This window comes from Aptenodytes forsteri, unplaced genomic scaffold (assembly GCF_000699145.1).
Source record: "Aptenodytes forsteri isolate BGI_AS27 unplaced genomic scaffold, ASM69914v1 Scaffold184, whole genome shotgun sequence".
Lineage (NCBI taxonomy): Eukaryota > Metazoa > Chordata > Aves > Sphenisciformes > Spheniscidae > Aptenodytes > Aptenodytes forsteri.
The window spans coordinates 475,155-482,274 of NW_008796078.1; the positions used below are offsets into that span (position 1 = coordinate 475,155).

The window sequence follows — 7,120 nt, forward strand, 5'->3', positions numbered from 1 at the left end:
CAGGCACTGCTGGGTGTGCAGCAGAGAGGACAAACTACTCCAACAGCAGTGTGATCCTGCACACTTTGAAACAGTTACATGCACACAAACAAATTACAGCGTGCTTGCTGGCCACACAAACAAAATACAGTGCGTTTGCTGTCTCCGTAATATTCCATGCAGCCAAAGTTAGCATTGCACCTCTGAGCTGTAATTCGTATTACAGTACAGCTCCTGTTTTACATGTGCGTATACAAATCATCCCGCTTCACTAATTCCACAGCCATGTCCCACCCTAGCTCTTGTACCTCCCCCTCCATGAAAGACCAGGACTTGGATTTCCCTCGCTTTGAGCAGTGAATGCAGCAGTCCTGCTCAGGAATAAAAGGAGCAAAGCTGGCACACGCACACACACACACACAGAGCAGTAAGGGGTTAGCTGCAGTTGCAAACAATTTTTTAAAAGGCCAATGACATGTCCAGATTTGGGCAGCTTTCTGCTACGTCCATCGTGAGGACAATGACGGTTTCCAAGTGTATGACAAACCTATACTGGAGCATGGGACACGTGCACACCAACTGCCAGTTCTGATCCTACTAGTGGCCTAGAGCTGAGCTCAAGCTATTTATCCTGCTTCTTGGACAGCTTTTACAGTCTTTGTCAAGTTCTTTGTAGCTACAACTAAACTGCTTCATCCAGCCGGGGCAGAACTAGCTCAAGCAAACTAGAGAGGGGCGCAGATACATGTTCTTATTCTAAACAAAATAGCCTTTCAACAAAATAATTCATCTTAAAATAAGAGAGGGATGATTATTCCCTAGCCTCACTCAAAGACACACTATATAGAACCATTTTTGATGAAAACAACTGGGTTTGGCAAAATTATCAGAGGAAAAATCAATCTCAGGGGGAATTGCTGGAGATCTCAAATATACGTAGCTCCACATTTAATATTAAAACCCTCAAAATCTCAGTTGTATTATATCTAGTATCCATATCAGTGCAAAATCAAGCACAAATCCAAAACCAGAACAAAGACTGCTATTGTCCCCGAATTAAACCGCAAGAGCTATTGGATAGCCACGGTACATTATAAACAGACCAAAAAGGTGCAGTGCATTTTCAGTAGCTAGCCTGGGCTAGTAAGACTTTTTTACTATTACTAGTTTACAGAAAGGTACTGTCTGTTCCTGAGGATTAGTGCAATCAGCCACAGCAGAAGTCAGACCAACAATTTAAACTTTGGGGTGAATCTTTTTAAATATCCAATGCTAGCTGTTTTGGCTATACCGTTCTCATTTGTGGGGGAAGGACCTTCCTGCATTACAATACAAATTCATTGTATGGAGATACACAGGGAAGACAGAATACACAATAAACATCAGAAAGTGCATCAGAGGGATCATTCCTCAGGTTTCCTTGGTAGTGTAGAGCTTAGCTCTTCTCCGCTCTGCACATCATCTCAACAGACGGTGCCTTTCAAGTTTGTTCATCGTTCATTGGATGGAGGGGGTGGTTCAAGGCTGAAAGGAAAATTATGGAGACTTTTGGGTAATCCTCCGAAGGGATTCGCCAGGGTGACAGCCACTCCCCATCACACGATGCAGCCGCACTCGTCCCTACCCAGCCCTCCAAGGACAAATGGCTGGCGAGTCAGGTGCTGGTTAGATCATCACCGACACCTACAGTTTCGAAAGGAGAGATCAAAAAGGAGATTACAGTTGTAGGTGGAGATGCAGAAAACACAAGGCTACCTTCAACTACCTCTTACTACTTGCTATCAGCTAGGCTGTATCTGAGTTTCTTATCCCACCAACTCACCCTACCACAGACAGGCGGGTCACTTCAATTCTCCAGTTAAGCCCTTACCCCTTGTAGAGCCCATTACAAAAAATAAAGCTGCTCTAACAACCAACCAGCACCTATCGCCTTCCTCACTCCCGATCACGGCATTTCTCCCTGTGCAGGAGGAATAAGAGCCTTCATCCCACTGTGCCTTTGAAGACCCACGGGCACACACTGCGCACAGAGGCAAGCACTTCATTCTTTCAGTCTTCCTTCTGCTTCACTAGAATCTAAATTTCTTCCTTAGAATTTACATTCTTTTAACTCGTTAGCCATCCTTGCTTGGACATTTAAAAGCTCCTGGTTAATACTTGACAAATCTACAGAGTTTCCTTAGAGCTCCTTAGCTGCCTCTCTCAGCTCTTTGGATCTCTCTCGTATTACCATCACAGATTTCCACCTGGATTTTCCAGGAGAGTTTACTACTCCCTATTTAGCACTCCCTAACTACTTACAAACTTTACGTCTCTTGCTTAAGCAAGGGAAGATTTTGTATACCTCCTCCTTTTCCCAAAGTGCGTTGCTGTCAAAGCTCAGGTTCATTTCTTCTTGGGGATCATGGGAGCTGTAGTCCTCTGAAAACTGAGACTGTGCTGGGCTTGTGCCCCTCCTAAAGTTGTAGAACAGTTTGTCCCTCTCGACAAAAAAAGATGTTAAACCTCACCTTTGCACAGAATGGATCCAAGTATTTTTCAGTCAAAGATACCACGTGGGATACAGCTCACAGATTCAGTTCAAACGAGGAAAGCTAGAGTAAACATGCATTTGTTAATAATGGTATGAGAAATCTAAGCACGCTGTATAATTAATACTATTGCAAAATATGACTCGGAGGAGTAAAAGCAGCAAGGAAGCTGAGTGTTACATCTAAAGCACCAAGAGAGCATCCGTGGTAGGTGGTTTGGTGGGAAAGGGTAGCCAACCTCACTAGAAGGAAGAGCTGTTTGATTTGAACAAGGCTGGATGCAATGGAGGCTGGGGCAGAACTCAGACAAGAGGAAAGTAAAACCATCGGCATATTCAGTAAGATTTGCAATTTAACAGTTACAGGTCTAATTAAGACCCACAGCTGCAGGAAACCTGAGTCTACCTCTTAAGAACAAAACCCGAGATATTTAATATGCCACAATGGAAGATTACTAGATTATCATTTCCGAAAGTAAAGCAGCAATTTCTCACAATATTAAAGCCAAATAAAGCTAGTGCCAGCATTTACCAGTTATTGGTTTGACATTATTGGGGATGTGCTGCTAAATTGCTTTGGGTTCTTGAACTGGGCCCTTGGAGTTTTTTGAGTTACATAGCAGATGATAGGTGGTGTGAATAGTACCTGAAAGGCCCTCTTTCCAAAGCACGGGGAAGGGACGCTGGTGGGACGGAAGAGAAATATACCACAGACCCCTCAGGCACAACCTTGTCTAACATTTGACACAAGCACCTTAAAGTTTGTAGTTACTTTTCCAAAGGAACAAGACGCTAGAAAGCGGTCCAAACAGCTCCACATGCTAATACGTTTGAGCTACGTGGCTCGGGGTACAATACAGATGTAATAGCACAGCACCAAAGACTGATGAGCCTTGGCTTTTACCCATTTTTGCATTATTCTTGACTGCATTCTTCCAGTCTCCTGGATAACTGTGCCGTCTGTGAGCTGCAGCAGAAGCGAGCCTGGCCCAGGCAGTCGAGACAAATGATTCTTTGTAGCTCGTTGCAGTGATGTTAAAGCTGGAACAAATTTCATTAACCAGCAATCAGAGGCAAAAACACAAGTAATGAGCTATTTTCTATTTAGAAAACAAAGATATTGGATGCTAGCTCTTGAATGTAAGTAGTGATACAAGAGGCAAGGTAAAGAAAATGCCCAGAGGAGCATGCACAAAGACTTCAACCAGAGAGTTTCACGCAGCAAATGTACCCACAGGGCCCGTTTCTCCTTTGCATGACACGTATTTTCACGGATGCAGCCCTGACCTCTCCGGTTCAGAGAAGATGAATGCCCCGGGAAGGGAAGCGGCCAGGGCAGGTCACGCACAGGGAGAGAGGAACTCCGCGGCAGCACGCGTGGAAAGCCGGGGGAGAGGGAACGATGCCAAAGGCCATCCAGCTCTCGGAGCAAATCATTCATTTCTTCCATTCCCTCCCCGTCAGTGTGGCAAAGGGCAGTTGTGAATAGGTTGTGGACACGAGCCGGTAACTTTTCCCGACAGTTTTGCAAAGCCGATTTAAATACTATTGACCCAGCCTCCCGTCTCCAGCTCAGCTTAACAGATAACCAGAGGAGTTGGGGTTTTGAAAGCTTTCTTGAGGGTAAAGCCTGCAGGAGTACAATGTCACTGCTGTCGATTTCGTCTACGTTAACAACATTTCAATTTTGCCCAGAGTCTTTAGTAAGAATTCAAATATAACTGTTGGGGTTTTAAAATATATATTTCAAAAATTGGAGCCATCCAAACTATGCAGGCCAGCACATCTTCTGCGTTTATTTTTATTCCTAATCTAGACTCTACATCAGCTGTCCTCGGGCTGGTAGCGTGAAGTACTGGAAGCCTACCAATACATATATATAAAACTTCCTTTTTGGTCCCCATTGGTAGAAGGACAGATTCTTTTTCTCTTCGAGTCACTAAAAAGTCACTGTGCAGGCTAATTCAAGACAAATGTGAACGCATGATATCTGAACAACGGATGTGAGGCTGCGTTTGAAGGAAGTATGCTAAAAGGGACTGCGTCCTAGGGGTCTTCAGTAGGAGAGAGTGCTGGCAGCCACTTGGAGAAAGGATTCTGTTACTGCCGTGGTATTTTGGGCTCCAGACTGCAATGTTTAGAATGTGCTCTGCTCAGACGGTTATGGGAGCAGCCCCTCCACCATGGCAACTAACATATGGCTTTGCATTGTTGCTAATAATCACACAACAGAAAGAAAAAGAAGTAAAAAGGAGAACGTGCTTTCATGCACAGACTATGAAAGTCTATGGCTGCATTCTCCAAGGCTGTAACCAGAAGTTATGAATTGCTAAATTGCGTGTTTTCTCTTCTCATCTAACGGAAAAAACAGTGTATACAGTTTTTGCAGATAGCCCATTTATTTTGCTGAACTACCTCGAGCTCAAGGATGCTGTTTAGTGCTAGCTGGGTACAAGCCCAACAAAGGGCCAGGGGAAATTGGCTCTTGATATAACTATTTTTGTCAGGTATGGATGAGTGCCTTTTTTGCAAGGCCACAGCACCCCCCTTCCGAATTAATGGATCTTTTGCCACAAAGGCAGACGAAATATAAGACGCACTTGCTCACGAGCTGCCAGGAAGGCTGCAGAATTTTACAGGGTTAGCAGCACAGTCCTTAGGCTGCTGTTTGGCTTCCAGACGCATCACTTCTAGCAATTTATAAGGGACCGATGCACTCGATCAGTAGTTGACCCCATCCTCAGCACTGGACACCGAGCTGGTTATGGGAGGAAGGATAGGCTGTGCACAGGTGAAGCCCACGGAGGACTTTTCAGACACACCAGCTGAAGGTATCCTGTGCCCTCGCAACGAGGCTCAGCCTCACAGGATAGAGACCAGGAGAACAGTTCTGTCTGAACGTATCCCCATCCACCCTGTGTGTTCTGGGAAGCAAGAAACCCTCTGAAACTAAAGACAACCTGCTCCAACCTCTCCTTTACATACCCAAACACACCTGCTCCGCTGCCCCTGCAGCGGGTGGCAATTTGTGTCAATGCCAGACCACCACAACGGGGTCCGGTATAGACTGAGAGACCTGAATACGCTGCGCCAAGAGAGACCATAATCACCGTCACTGGAGCACAGCAACAGATTGGGAAGGGGAGTATTGTTGTCTTCATTTTACACAGAGTGGGCTGAGATACAGAAACACGTAGGGTGTTCTGTCTTTGATTAAAGACTGGTGATTATACACGGAAATAGCTGCTGATCTCAAAATTCTAGGAAGCGCCGATTACATTGTGCCAAAGGAATAAAGAAATTTTAAGAAGAGTCACACCAGAAGCGTATCATAAATTTTTCTCTCTTGCTTTCCGTTCTCTTACTTGCAAGGCTTCTCTTATCCAGCTAGAGATGACAGAGGTGGCCGAGGGCACATCACGGGCCATGGACTGCGAAGGGCGAGCAGCCCAATGACCTGCACACAAACAATCCTGACTTGAAGATTCTTTATCCTATTTTCTCTCATAACGACAAACAGACCTGAAAAAAATAGTAGGATCAATTCACTAACCAAAGAAGGGCTAAAGCAATAATGATAAATTCAATTCCAGTGTGAATTACCTTGTGCAATATAGATTTAGTATACTGGTATTAATTTGAATTTTGGACAGCTTACCTGAATTGCATCTCCAAACCTTTTGGATAGTTGCTAATCTTTGTTACTAAAAATCATGGATCGCTTATTTAGGCGTCACGCATACAATAAGAAAAAGAAAAGATACTAAAGTACTAGAAGAGAAGAAACGAAAGTACTTACTTTATTTGCAAATCCCTCCAGTGACTCAGGTTTTATAAACCTGAAAATTAGTATTATTTATTAATTAGAAATTAATTTATAAATTGAAGGCAATAAGCAAACCCATACAATTCTTAGATGATGTGGTGTTTATTCCTCTTCCATTTCCTTTAGCTTTATCTTCCTCATTTGTCATTTCTAGTGTCAAATTGCTTGCATTCGTATCAACAGAAGATTTATGTGGGTAAACTTTGCACACACACAAAAAGTCAGTAGCCTCATAGTGAGTTACATTTGTATTGATGGCACTGACAGCCATGAACTCCTAATCTGATTGTTTTTACTTTGCAGGCTGTGATAAAGCAGCGAGCCCGGCTGTGCAATTGGCAAACGAAAGTTTACTTTATTTGCAAATCCCTCCAGTGACTCAGGTTTTATAAACCTGAAAATTAGTATTATTTATTAATTAGAAATTAATTTATAAATTGAAGGCAATAAGCAAACCCATACAATTCTTAGATGATGTGGTGTTTATTCCTCTTCCATTTCCTTTAGCTTTATCTTCCTCATTTGTCATTTCTAGTGTCAAATTGCTTGCATTCGTATCAACAGAAGATTTATGTGGGTAAACTTTGCACACACACAAAAAGTCAGTAGCCTCATAGTGAGTTACATTTGTATTGATGGCACTGACAGCCATGAACTCCTAATCTGATTGTTTTTACTTTGCAGGCTGTGATAAAGCAGCGAGCCCGGCTGTGCAATTGGCACGCTATTTTTAAGGTAACTAAAATAAGGGTGTCTTCACCCTTTTGGGGGAGAGCCGTACATCT

General features: G+C 43.5%; 1 long non-coding RNA gene across 1 annotated transcript; it reads right to left on the reverse strand.

Moving 5' to 3' along the window:
* Window positions 1-969: 969 nt before the first annotated feature.
* LOC103905103 lies at window positions 970-3,544 on the reverse strand. Its single transcript, XR_657930.2, has 3 exons — window positions 3,414-3,544; window positions 2,324-2,461; window positions 970-1,662 (listed from the first exon to the last, which is right to left on the reverse strand). It is a non-coding gene; the product is annotated as an uncharacterized LOC103905103 (long non-coding RNA).
* Between the last annotated feature and the right edge of the window lie 3,576 nt (window positions 3,545-7,120).